At 33.6% G+C, this 14,888-nt stretch overlaps 1 protein-coding gene and 1 pseudogene across 3 annotated transcripts in view; both read left to right on the top strand.

The window, feature by feature from the left end:
• The window catches only part of Invadolysin (leishmanolysin-like peptidase, invadolysin), a 1,079,802-nt gene that overhangs the window by 54,096 nt on the left and 1,010,818 nt on the right, over nucleotides 1–14,888 (top strand). The window lies entirely within an intron of this gene.
• On the top strand, nucleotides 6,880–6,999 carry LOC117610578 (5S ribosomal RNA; annotated as a pseudogene).

The following is a 14,888-nucleotide window of genomic DNA, read 5'->3' as shown; positions in this document are numbered from 1 at the left end:
GACATTGGAAATGCTAGGTGGCAGAATGCTATTAAAATTCCTTTTGTACACACTTACAAAGATTTATTCACAAGTAACGTAACTTCCTTTAGAAATTCGATTCAAAAACTTCTACCAGACTAGGTTATGCGACTCGTCACCCTACCTATAATCTTTCTTTTTCGTCACCTGCTTTTGTAAAATTCATTTATATACACTACTGGGACTTGTCTCGTTTATTAAAATAAATAAATAAAATACGTTCAAAATATTCATTCTCACATACACGTAATTTTTAAACAGATCTATTTCTAAAGTTGAAACTTGCATTTTTGAATTTTTCTCATTGAAAACTATTAGAATATATAAAAAAATGATAATAAGTATGTGTGCTCCAAAGTAAAATACAGCCGGTTTGTGAGACCCTTACGTATTCAAAATCTGATTCACGATCAGAAATAAAATAACTAATAAACTAAAAGTAATGAAGTAAAAACATTAATTGTTTTTTAAATAGAAATAGTTGGAAAATTATATACAGATCCTTCGTAACTTTTTTTTTTACTATGTAAAATAATCATTTTCTAAGAAAACAGTTATTGGATTCAATTTTGTTGCTCGCTGTAATTGTTGTAACTATTTCAAGACTATTTCAGACAGTGTTATAGAAGCAAATTGAGCGAAAGTGCATAATATACGGAAGTGCTCTTATCTTGAGAATGGTATCAAAAAGAATTTGAATACGAATAAAAGTTTACGGTCCGCAAAGTGTGTTGGTTTATGCTTATTGTTTCTCCGTACACTTGAATTCCGCTGTTACGAGCTTCAGTTGCTGGATCCTGAAAACTTTTTCATTGGATATTCTATAACAGCATCGTCACGTGTTGATTTTCGTCGTTATTACTTTCTGGTATAATTTATAATTCAGTACGCTCAGTTTGTTTCGGAAAGAAGCACGGGAAAAGAGTCACGATTGAATTACCCGACCCAATATTGGCAACTGGCCAAATATTTTTCCTGGCTTCTTTATTGTCATTTCATAATGCAGCGTACGTCTTCAGGGTTTCGAATTTACGAAAGCCGTAGATTTATTCCGCGTCACTGCTTCTCCCTTCACTTTGTCCTATAAAATATTGCATTGTCTTTAAAAATGTTAAGAAAGGTACTGATTGTTAAAAACATTAGTTTCTTTAGTTTCCTCCTAATTTTTCAAGTGTAGTTCAATATTTGGTATTCGATATTTACAAGAAAATTATTACTAAAAATTACATTTGATTTTATGTTTCTTTTATTGGCTTACCATTTTATGCAAATATATAATGTCCCACGTAACACTTTACGATTTTCCCAGTACTTATGATAATCTGACAAAAAATTTTTTAAACAAAAGTTGATCAGTTTTCAATTGGCTATACATTGCAATAAAACAGTTCGAAAAATTTTTTTCGATAATTTACAAGGTCACCTTCATTTTTTTAAATGGCACTTTATATTTTTGACTTAATAATATTATAGTCTATATCAAGACGAATTCAACAAATATAAATACATTGTTCTATAAACAAATACATTGTTCCATATTTTGTAGTCAAAATAGATTATTTAGTTTTACTCTTTTTGAAAAGTCTGGAAGAGTTGAATCATTTATGAAACTCTCAGCACGTAAAATGTTAAAATCTTTTACTGGTGCCAGTAGAGATCTCGATCGTCTGCAAACGGTTAAAGAGTTAACACTGTTTTAAAATAGAAAACGTATATTACTGCTTTTGATATTTCTATGGTTAATAAAATTCTTAGAACCGAGTTAATGTGGCTTGGTAATGTGTTCAATTGGACTACAAGGTTGATGTTACGAGTTACTTAATGCAAAATTAGTTTGAGCTGTTTGTGAAACTACGGCAACTACTGAATTTTTGTCTTCTGTGGATAACCAGGTATTATTAATGTTATTTTATTTAAATGCTTTATTTTATGGCAGGATGCAACTAGATTTGGTATAGAAAACACATTTGTTTGTTAGAAATTATGTAAGATGTTAACCATTTGAAAGTTCTGGGGTAAATACCGTGGGGTTCATCACAGTTCTCTTACCAAAAGGTATAGGCTTCCCCACTCCGTGGCCAGATCCTTCAGGAACAAAGTTCTCGTTCTTTGGCAATACGGCGTCGGGTCACTTGCCTTCTCTAAATCCTTCGATACCTGATACAGCTGAACTGAAAGAGCCAACGTGGTCAACAGCCATCCTCGGTCATCAGGATTGTTTAGTCTCACTCACCCTCTTATGACCTCATGCGGCCCAAGTTCCCATCATAAATCCATCAAAAGCGAAATAGCGTCGGGCTATCTGCTTTCGACTTTATTAAGACACGCTGACAACTCTTTGAAACAAAATGCTCTTTCGCGACGCATTAAATGGAAAAGCATACAAAGACAAAATAACTAAAACATAATAAACATATAACATAAATTACACACTTCTTTAGCAAGATTTAACAAAAATGCATAGATTTGAAAACTTAGTCTTTAACTCTCGGACAGTGGACCATGGAGAAAGCCACAATTTTAATTTAGTTTTGTATATTCCATGTCATGTTCATTTTCTAAATTTTACATAATTGTTTTAAAAATTATTCTTCCAACATATAACAATCGTTTAACAATTATACATTTAATTTGAGAATAATATAATTACACATGTTTTGTAAGCTTGGGTCACGATTGATTCGTCGTCAGGCTCCATTGCACAGTATAAATCATAGTGTCCGTTCGTCTAGTGAAGTGTTTCCCAAACTTTCGACATCTGTGTACCTTTTCTATAATTTTCGTAACACTGAGTACCCCTCGTAAAGAAAAAATTGCATATACTTTAATAACAAAATAGATTTATTTTTTCCTTCTTTAGTACATAAACAAAATAATAATAAACGTAAAATAAAATTCATTCATTTCATTCGTTTCATTCATTCAGCGCGTACCCCCCACTAAACTCTTCCCGTCTCCCAGAGGGTACGCGTACCACACATTAGGAAACGCCGGTCTAGTGAAAAAGCACTGAAGGGGAAAGTGCCCCTACCACCTCATGTGAATGAGACATAATGGCTGCGCGCTCGCGCGTGACCCCTCATTCACATGAGGTGGTGGGGGCACCTTCCCCTTAAGTGCTTTTTCACTAGACGAACGGACACTATGATTGATTTTGTATGTACAAGGGTTGAATGGCGCAAGATCTGGATAACTATAACTTACAAATACCTCGCATCAGCTTTATTTTTTAAACGTTTTTATAATTAATTTGTGGTGGTTTATAATTTTCGATTGCACGGTTTGGGATTTCGTATTGTTTACAGTAAACTTCCGTGTAACGCGTCAAAGATATTGCGGTCACTGCTTTTATAAATGCGATCCTCGTACAACGCGTATGCATGTCACTTAATTTTTTAAAAGCTGTCCTATGTGATAAAACATAGAAATAAAAATTGACATGGCAATAATCATACCAAAGATGTTACTTTAGATTATGTGCGTTATATGAGAAATATTATACAGCGCGATTTCCTATAACGCGAATTCATACTAAACGTAATGTATTACCCGCGTTATACGGGAGTATACTGTATATCCTTTTTCTCTAGATTGTTAGATTCTCTGCATTATTACTATTGGTAATGTCATTTGAATATTTGATTACTTTTCTCGGAGGTAAATATTAATAATGTATAAGTTATACCTGCAGAATATGGTCTTATAATATTATATATTCGTAGTTGGTCGACAGACGCGTTGAATATACGAATTAAATTTCATTTTGATATCGTTCGTTCAGTAGTAACGATAATCCGATAACGTTGATGGCCCTTATCGATGGATAATGATTATTTCGCTACATGGCTCGAATTACCGTATTTCCTCGCTATCGAAATTATACGTATGCTTTCTTTGGCCTTTGCAATAGTTTCATTTCATAAAATCGAGCTGTACCTATAGGTACTTTTATTTATATTTATACAAAAATTAAATGCGTACGACGTCAAAAGACAGTAATCTCATAAAAATCGCCTAGAATCGCTGATGTACAGTAGGCAAAAAAAGTATTCATACACCGTTTAAAACAGAATACCTCGTTTAAAATTGAACCAAATGACTTCAGGTTTCTCGAGAAGTTATGCAAATTAATTTACTAAGATATATGCTTTTGTAGTTTTAAAAAATTACAATTTGTTGAAATCGTGAAAAAAATATTGAAGGGTAATTTTTGAACTTTCTTATGTGAGCCCATAATGAAAATTTAAAATATATCTTTCGTAGATTTGAAGAACTTGTATGTATGCTGAACATCGAAATCGATCAATGCACTTAGAAGTTACAAGTAATTAAAATTTTTGAAAATCGCAACTTGTAACTTCTAACAATAAGTGCATTGACCGATTTCGATGTTCAGCATACATACAAGTTCTTCAAATCTACGAAAGATATATTTTAAATTTTCATTATGGGCTCACATAAGAAAGTTCAAGAATTACCCTTCACTATTTTTTTCACGATTTCAACAAATTGTAATTTTTTAAAGCAACAAAAGCACATATCTTATGTTAGTAAATTAATTTTTATAGCTTCTCAAAAAAGCTCAAGTCATTTGGTACAATTTTAAATGTGATATTCTGTTTTAAACGGTGTATGAATACTTTTTTGGCCCATTGTATATAACTGGATACGGCATAACGCTCTACGCCTGCGGTTTTTCAAATTCGCCATCTTTGAGAATTGACCACTTCTCTCTCTGGCAAAGGGCACCAAACTACACACTACAGTGTGTACTGCATTATATTATATACAATTGCGTTATCTCCAGACTTCCAGTCGGTTACCTTACTCACTCACCTACGGCGCTGCTGTTGTAAGCCATCTCTCACAACTGAAATACCATATGCACAGAATTGTTTAAATTGCAATAACACTGTATGTATACTACAACTTGTACCTACTGCCGATCCAAAAGCGATTTCCTTACCTTGGCGATCCCCCTTGTGAGACGTCGTATACCGTAACCAGTTACATAGATCAGTGCCTAGAATAGACTCCCGTTATGCTATGTATTGCCACGTGAGCGATGTGACATTCACATGGGTTTTAAAGCATACTAGTGCCACCCTTTCACAGCCATAATCTATGAAACTGATACATTTCTGTTGTGACGTACTGTGGTTCTTCTGCCGTAGTGGAAAGATGCCACTAATACAGGGTGATTCTCTCGACGCGCAACACAATAGCCGTCCCGTACAATGGAACCCTGCGGTTGTTGCGGGTAAAGAGACCCAGAGGCCATATCGCTGGACCCAAGACTGCTCTGTGTGTGTTTATGGCTGAGACGAAGACAAGAAACGGAACAGCAAGGGGTTCCATTGCGCGGCACGGCTATGTGTTGCACGCCGAGAGAATCACCCTGTATCTTTCACCCTTTCAATAGAATTTTTTTTTACTGTTTTTTATACCAGAGTTACCCATCCGTGTACAATCATTGTACTCAACTTGCATTAGAAAAACCTTAACCTACGCTCAGAAAAATTCGGTTTTTTATTACAATTTAAGATTAATACAGAGTATAAAAATAGTGGAGATCTATACTTTTTAGTAATCAAAGTGTTTAATTTGTTTAACTCTGGGATCACGACAAGGGATATTATTGTATGTTTTGTATTTATTGTTAATTGCATTCCGGCCCAATTATCTTCCTATTAAAATTAAATTCTGTGAGATAATGAATCTTTTTTAATAGTTTCTGGTAGGAGGGAGAGTCCACTCAATATTGGGAGTCGAGTGAAGGAACTGGTCCTCGCTTCACTAATGTTACATGATAAATCGACCTTCGGGTCTCAATTACAATCAAATAGTTTGAAGTTATGGTGCAATAAAAAAGTATCACAAATATTTTAATTAATTGTAGGAGGAAAAGGATAATATTCTCCGGTCGTAATAGGAATTGGGCGTCTTAAATAAACTCGTCTCTTCTTTGTCAGAATGCAAAAGTTTAATTGAATCATTAAATCGTGTATCGCGGATCGCGGAACCGGATCGTGCCGTTACAATATGTATGGCGTTGCTCGGAATCTCTCTGAATCTGCTTCAGACGCGTCATATACATACACATACATATACATACGCTTAGTGGCGGCGCGGCAAAAGAACTTCCGGAATGTTCCAGAACCCGGTAATGTCGCAGTTATACGCTTACATAATATTTTATAGAAATTTATTGAGATTTCGAGTTCCAGAATGAGTGTGAATGCCATGAAGTGGTAATTAGTGAGGTGATTTTTAACAACTTTTTCCTTTGCTAAAATGTTGGTTAAGGCCTTATTTTCTAGGCATTGGATTCAAAAGAGTCCATGTTATCGCAGATTGAATCTGATCTAATTTTTTCGTCAAACTATTTTTTAAGTAATCTAGAGATATTTTATAATTCTACATTCTAAGTAATCCTATAGATTTTCTATTGTGCTTAATATTTTTAAATAATGATTAAGTCTTCAGATACTTGGTGTAAAATTTGCATTTTTATATTATACGCAATATGCTGTGGCTCATGTATAAAAACGAGAATGTCTTTAATGCTCATTTTTCTGCAGTAGAAAAAAGATTGCATTTAAAAATTTTAATATACATTAAAAAGTTGATTACTCAGCGAATAAAATGTTATGTGCCAATATTAGCTACACTAGTGTAAAATGCCAAACAAATTTTATTTATATTTATGATTATAAAATTATTAGTAATTTCCATTTGTTTACGTAACTTTGGCAGATTGTGGATTATGCATTAAACAGCAATTTGTCTATATTTTTATGACATCGTGTATTCTTTAGACTTTTAACAGTTTCTCGATGTAAAAGAGTGTATCTTTCAGCCAACGGCCATACGACTTAGGATTATACAGGTTCTCGTCCGATCACCGCAGTCAAGCTAAGTTCGGCGCGGATAGTACTTGGATGGGTGACCGCTTGGGAACTCCGCGTGCTGTTGGCATTCTGTTTTTTTTTCTCGAATTAAAATTTTGGCAACTCTATCCAATAAAATTCTCTTCCATTTCATAACAAATATTTCAATTATACAAATGTTCGAATATATCGATACCTTCATTCTAATACGACGTACCAATATTTAAAAGAAAACTTGGGTTTTGAACATTCGAGAGGGTCTGCGAACACTTCTGATTATGATGAAGAATTATATGTATATAAATTACAATTGTCAGAACTGCAGTAGTTACAATTTTACGAATTCAAATTATTTGATTGCGCATAAGTAGTAAAAACGGCCCTATTGTTGCGGTAAGTGCCATGCGGGGCTCTACGCTAGGAACGGCAGACTCAAAGAATAACCGCTGTGACACTTACCGCAACAATAGGGCCGCTTTTACGACTTGCTACTCAAACCGAGACGCATCTACTGAAAATCGGGAAATTTGTGAACGTTATATCTTGAAAACTAATTAAAGTCGAGTGTATACGTTAAAGCTTAATAAATTCGTCTTGAGAAGCACTATCACATGAACTAAAAAAAAATATATAGTTCCATTTGAAAAACGATAATTGACCATCATATCTCTTAAACTAATAATGCAAAAGATTTATCACTTCGGCCAGAACATAGGCCCCCTTTTACCGTGCAATTCCCATATCAACAATTTTTTGTATCATTAATAGTTACGGAATAAGAGCTCTGTATCTGTTTAAGTGAGACACCCTGTATACCAAAAACTCTTACTCTACATTTTCAGCTTATTTTTATATGTAGATTAACCGTCTTTTCAATTGTACTACTACATCGGAAGTACTCTGTATATTGTAGAAAGTCTATAAAATAAATGTACATCATCATATGATGATGAAATTAATCTTGCAATTATGAAAATGACATGTAAAACGGATGGAAAAATGGTTCTTATCAAAAATCTTATCAACGTTGAAAGTACAAGTTGAGTTAGCGGTCAATACAGACAGATCAAAAAACCTAAATCAAAAATTCCATCGAAATAATTAAAACAACTATACACTATAATACATCGTTGAATTCATAATAAATAGGCGCTTTTATTGATTGGAAAAAAAGTAAAGTTTTTCAAAACGGAGGGGGAGGGGGAATTCAATTTTGCAAAAAGGATGATTTAAAAAAAAACCCACGCAGCTTTATAGACCTCAAGAAACGGTATAACTTTTATTTCAACTATTTTTTGATATCTTTTGTTGTTTACGATTTATAAGCACGTATATAGAAAGGGCGGTTCGGATAAAAGGGTTGATATCTCCCTCAAAGTGAAAAACGGGCACCAACGAATTACAGTTATCTGCATAAACAGGTCTAATAAATATTTATGCAAAGTTTTATCAAAATCGGAGTGTATCAGTCCCCGATGTTCCCTTGTGAGTTGTCCTTGCCTTGTATCATTGAATTTGTCTTAACATCATTTACAATGCCAAATGTGTCACTTTATCTCATTGTCAGGGTTTGTCACAAACGTAATTATGTTTCTCAGCTAATAAAGTGCATATGCATTATTTGAAATGTTTTTGCGTAGTACAGTAAAACCTGGATAAATGCAACGAAAGAATGCTTGGATAAGTGCAACATCGCTATCCCCTCCACTTGGGGGGATCCCCCTAGATCCGAGCCCCTCGATCAGAAAACCGTGTAATATGATCCCACCGTAATATCGGTGTGACTAATACTAATTGAACAATAAAACTTTTTTATTTTTAACTTTTTCTTAATGAAACTTTTACTAACGCATTTGTGAGATTTTTCCGATTAAAATGACACCAAACATGATATAGTTTAAATTATATGTATAAACAATAGTAATAGAATAAACAACATAGAATTGACACCACGACTGAATATAAATGATGTTGGCTGAATACAAAAGATGTGTACGGACACAGAATCGGCATATCGGCTGAATACAAAACATGTGTACGGACGCAGAATCGACACCTCGCTTGGATAAATGCAACATTAAATGCCCAGAATCGCCACCTTGCCTGGATAAATGAAACCTTTGAAACCAGAGCCGACACCGCGACTGGTTTTGATTTCGATCTCTGTTGCTTTTCGCCAACCTTTAACATCAATTTTAGCAAGTAATTATAATTCAAACTATATCGTGTTTGGTATCATTTTAATAAGAAAAATGTCACCAATCTGCTGGTAAAAGTTTCATTAAAAAAAGGTCAAAAATAAAAAAGTTTTATAGTTGAATTAGTATTAGTCACACCGATACGTTTCGGCTCTTCCCTTTCATCATCGGACCTCTTTCTTTCCGCCACTGTCTGTCCCTTTTTACGTTCACGCTTGGCTGGTCGTCGCGTGTAACCCGAGATTCGACACCTCCCTTGGATAAATGCAACCAAGAGTGGTTGCATTTATCCAGGTTTTACTGTAACCAGGAATCTTGAGTAACTTATAAATCCGTAAATAAGTAAAATATTGACGTACTTCGAACACCTTCCTTACACGTATATTATTATACATATCATTTTCCTATCAGTTGATACTACCGATATTAACTAGTTGTAATCAAAAACAGTATATTTTTACTCTACAAATTTGGAGAGTTTCATTGCATTGAGGGAAAAATTTACCCCATCCGGCAGTTGTAAATGTATTTGAAAAATGTGCATAAAGTAGGTTCTTTTCGAAATAAAAAAGCTGATGAAAAAAATTTTATACCAACTTCTTTTCTTATTTTTTATGTGTAGAATGACATGTTCTGGTTGTTTCCAACCCACCGTGTATTGATCTTTTGAGAACCTTTTTAATAATTTTTGTAATTTTAAAAAAGAAAATCAAAATACATTTTACTCTGTTGTTAAAATTCGAAACGTACATTCATCGTACATGGAAGAGGTATTCGTGTGAAACTGTATGTGTGCACGGAAATAAATCTAGTTTGCAACTCCGCGAATATAGTCGTAATGAATTCACTGCAGCAGATAACTTAAATAAAGTACTCATTTGTTAATCGACCTAACTGTCGGAGCAAATTCGTTTTTAATTGTAACTACCTTTTCTGCACAGCAGAATAAATCTAATAGAAGTGTTTATATTTATTAAAAATTATGATAATGCTATAAAATATATTAGGATGATCTCGATGTTTAATTCACTCATTGTGTTTGATGATTATACTTGATATCAATATTTCTAAGGTGGCGGAAATAAAAAAATGTTTTAGAGATCACGCCTGTTTCAATTTTTGAATAATATTTGAACAATACAGAATTGATGTAAACGTGATTTGTGTAATTAGTTTAATGAATCAATTGAATTGAATCAAGTTTAATTGAAAGTGTTTCTCATGTTATCGCATGAAATATGTCGTAAATATAGGTTTTTAATTTTTTTTAACTATGGCGCCCTGACCAAAAATTCTCAAAAAAATTGAGAATAATAGTATCGATAATATACACTTACAAAAAAAATATGAATCTAGATCCGCGACTCCTTCCATACAAAATCGTCATTTTTCAGCATTTTTTGAGGTTTTTTATTTTTCACGGCTTCCGTTTTCAATCTAAAAATCTGAAAAAATTCTATAATATGTGCCTCACAAATAGAAATGTCTCTGATTTTTTACAGAATTTTCGAATACCAATAAATAGGAGAAATTGGCCAAAAACTTCGCGATTACATTTTTACCCGTAACTACCCTCCCAGATGAGATACAGGGTTGAAACTTGGCACAGACTGGTTTTTTTTGATCGCCTATCGAATGGTTCATAGCAAGTCGAATTTGGTTTGGGAGCACTTTTGACCATCTTATCCGGCTATACCCTTTTGTTCAAAAACTATAAACAATTGAAAACAGCTTTCGTTGCAACGAACATACTATAGCTTTTTTCTGAAATACAAATAATAATTTATCCTTAAATACATGGAAAGATGTAGTTTTTGATGTAGGTGATATTGAAAATACTATTCTTTACAAAATAGTAGGTTGCGATTTTTTCATTAAAAAATCATTCTTTTTTAATTTATGAAAAAGTATTTATGATGTTTGAATAAAAGTCCTTGAGTGAAACTATTACAAACTCACTTTGGTGCCATTAGAGAAATGTAGGTTACCGATTTTGAGGATATCATTTTGAGGAAAACATGTTTAAAGTTTCAACATAATTTTCATTGATTTGAATTTAGAGTGTCTGTTGCAGATTGTAACTTAATTTTCTAAATTTTTAAGTAAAACTATCAAGAAAAAAGAATTTAGAAATAGTATTGCAGGGCAGTGGCGTAACCATAATTGTCTGATAAGAGAGGTCAAAACATTGGTTTCATACCTTACTAGTTATCATGGTAATCTTAGGTCTGCTTTTTAAAATTTTTGTTTACTCCCGATGATAGTTTCTGAAATTTTAGAAAACGTTTCAGTATCTAAAAAAAATTTTTTATTTCTTAATAGCGAAGAGTCTGTTGATTTCTTCTATCTCCGTTGGTTGCGCTACTGGTACAAGAAATTTAATAGAAAAAAATTTCAAATTATTTGTAAAGTTATTGTGTTAACCACCCGAGGTGTAACATTTGCAACCCCTTAATAGTTACAACTATTAATTAGTCTTTTTTATCATATTAAATTATAAAATAGATAAAGTAATCATATTGTTGGTTAAGAATGTCTGAACTCCGCCTCCCTGTAGGAATTTTTGTAAATTTCGATCCTTAGGCACACGAATGAAAATGAATGGTCGACGGCCTCGCGTGAAACATACTTTTGTCATTTTTCTTGTGTGTTACGTCATTCGTTTTTGTCTTTATTTTACGCTCGCTTTTTTATCCATTCAACTTTGTCGCCTCCAGGGATCGCATGAATTGCACAGAGCCATGCACATTCGAAACTTTTCCACAGCTCTCTCCTGGTACGCTAACTTCAACCCTTCCTTTCATTAACAAAGATTGTCTCATTTACGATATACCATTAATCATAAAAATAGGCTATTTTTCTACTTCGTTGATTTTTATTCAAATGTACATCTTTAACGAGAACAAAGAGGTTGAATTAACAGTTTGCCTTTGTTCGTTTTTTTCCCTGACTATAATCTGGCATAAACTAACTGGAAACAGAAATTGCTTGTTGTAGCTCAGCAGTTCCTCAACCTTGTTGTAAACACATGTTATAAAAAACAGAATTCAAAAATAAATATTATATATTTGGTACTAGTGAGTCGCCAGTTAAAAATCATAACGGTGTAATATCATAATATTGCAACGGAAGGAAAACTATTGTCTTTTGAGGATTTTGTCCGGGCGTTTCGTTTAAGAAAAATAACACAAATTCATTATACGTACTTTATTGCGAAACATGTTCGTGCCTTATTGTAAAACTAACTTAACCCCTCAACGACGGCTTTGTACTCGCGAGAACCTATTCTGTAGGACGGCTGGTTCTTCTCGAAAATCATATCGAAATGCCGGCTATTACTTGTAGGTAGAGGGAGCTCAGTCACGATAAATACACATAAAAAGTGGGGCCCGTCAGGGGGCCAAATAAATAAGAATTTTTATTACCGCTGTTTGTTTTTTTAAATGATGTTTTTATTGACATATTTGTATAATTTCGACTTTTATATAATTTCAAAATAATATAAAATATGAAAAATGCGAAATATTATAATACAAACTTTGACCATGAACAAAAATGAAAATAAAATTTAAATTTTTATATAAACTATGAACGTGAAAAAAAAATACAAATTATTTATTCAGTACTCCATTTGTGTATGATACGCTTCGAAACATTCTTCCAAACATAAGCCAACGTTACAATTTTCGCAACAGTATCTGGTGTCCTTTTTTCTTCCGTGTTTAGTGCAAACAGCACATCGTCTTTGTGGATTGGCTTTCGTTTCTTTTGGGGTAATTTTACGAATGAAATGTCTTTCCGTCAAACGAGGAACTATATTATCCTGTGCTAGTTTTACATTGTATCTTCTTTCGTTTGTTTGAAAATGTACAAACAGTTGTTCAATCAAAGCAATTCTAAATGCTAACTGACTAATATTTCTTTTTGTATTGTGTTTATATATAATCATACTATTTAGTACAGTAACATTGAGTAGTCGCCTAAACATGTACCATTTCGACATTTTTTTACGTTCAACCAGAAATGGTTGAAGAATTTGATCTTTACGATCTACTCCTCCCATATAACAGTTATAATCATAAACACATATGGGTTTTGTTATTTCTTTACCATGCTTTACTTCTGTTTTTGTTTCCGTGCCGTGATATGTCGATAGTAGGCAGACGTTTCTTTTATCATACCATTTCATTACTGTAATCGACCCTGCATGTCGGCCAATCGTCTCACCTTTTTTTAATTTTGCATTCTTTACTGTCACAGGAAAATTTTTCCTATTAGTTTTTAGTGTTCCTACACAATCGGTCCTTTGTTCTTTCAAAAATCGGGCTAATGCCGGAGAAGTGTAAAAATTATCAAGCCATAGCGTATAACCTTTACCTAATAAAGGTTGAATAAGAGACAGAACAATGGCTGAGGTTTTATTAACATTTCTGTCATGCATGGTAATATCAATGGTCATATTCTTTCCAGTATAAACTAGGATCGACCATAAATATCCGCTGCTGGACTCACATAGTTCATACGTCTTTATACCAAACTTAGCACTTTTCAAAGGTAGATATTGCTTAAATCCTAATCGTCCTTTGCACAATGTTAGTGATTCATCTATTGAAATATTTTGTTCAGGAATGTATGATTTTTGAAATTTGGTATTCAAATATGATAAAACTGGGTATATTTTTTGTAATTTCGGTTGACCTTGATAATTTGAAGCATTATTGTCACTAAAGTGCAAATATTTTAGTATCGTTTCTAATCTATCCCATCAGTAATAATAAACCGAAAATATTATACATTTTATTTACTGAAACTGCTTTCCATTTCATTACGTGTGAACGATGTGATAATAGATCTCGCGAATTGACGTGTTCTGCAGCATACCTGTTTGTTTCTTCCACTACGTCTTGTACCAATTCTTTTGTAAAAAATATTAAAAAAGACGATAGTATTTCATGTGCAGTCTGTGCTATACCTTGTGGTCCATAGTTTTGAACGAACTCTTCTCTTTGTCCGCGATAATTTTCCATACGTTCCCATTCAAAAGGGGCGTCAAAATCATGTTCTAGTAATTCGTTTTCACTATCAAAAGAACTGTCTTCCGTAATTGCACATGCATTCGCAACATCATCAATACAACTCTCACCATCACTGCTTTCACTTTCATTGTCGGAAGAATAAAGATCAAATTCATAACTAGTAGAACACATGACTCTGTGGGTGTAGGATAACGCGAAAGGAGAACGTGGGCGCGTATTAAAAATTCAAATTTTTTGAAAGAATAAAATCGCACAGCTTCACAGAAGAGTGAATGACCGATTGACAAGAAACTGAATAATGACTGCAATCGGCCGCGCTATTTATTTGCATTTGTTTTCTGAACCATTCGGTTTCTCGAAGTGTCAACAATTGATGCACGCTATTTCGAAATTATTTTTCCATGCTCGCGAATTCTCCAGAGCTTCGAGGCGGTAACCGAACGCTTCTTGGAAAATTCGCGATTCTTCGATCAAGCGTTAACCATCATAGCTTTTTGTCTCGTTTAACTCTCGGCGAAAATTGATGAAAAACCTAAATATTGTATATTGTTACTATTGAACTTACCACGCAACCGCTTTTGTAGGGGTCACAAGTATCAGATATCACTACGTTGCAATATAGAAAATAACACATATGCACGTGGCCCCATACTCCATAGAAACACTGTTGGGAAACGAGGTTTGTGGAGTCCGTATTTCTTACGTACGCCAGCGACATATGCGAAATCAGGGATCCGTATTTC

Source organism: Osmia lignaria, chromosome 11 (genome assembly GCF_051020975.1).
Source record: "Osmia lignaria lignaria isolate PbOS001 chromosome 11, iyOsmLign1, whole genome shotgun sequence".
NCBI lineage: Eukaryota > Metazoa > Arthropoda > Insecta > Hymenoptera > Megachilidae > Osmia > Osmia lignaria.
Note: the sequence above shows the minus strand (reverse complement) of the source record. Positions and strands in the feature narration are given on the sequence as shown.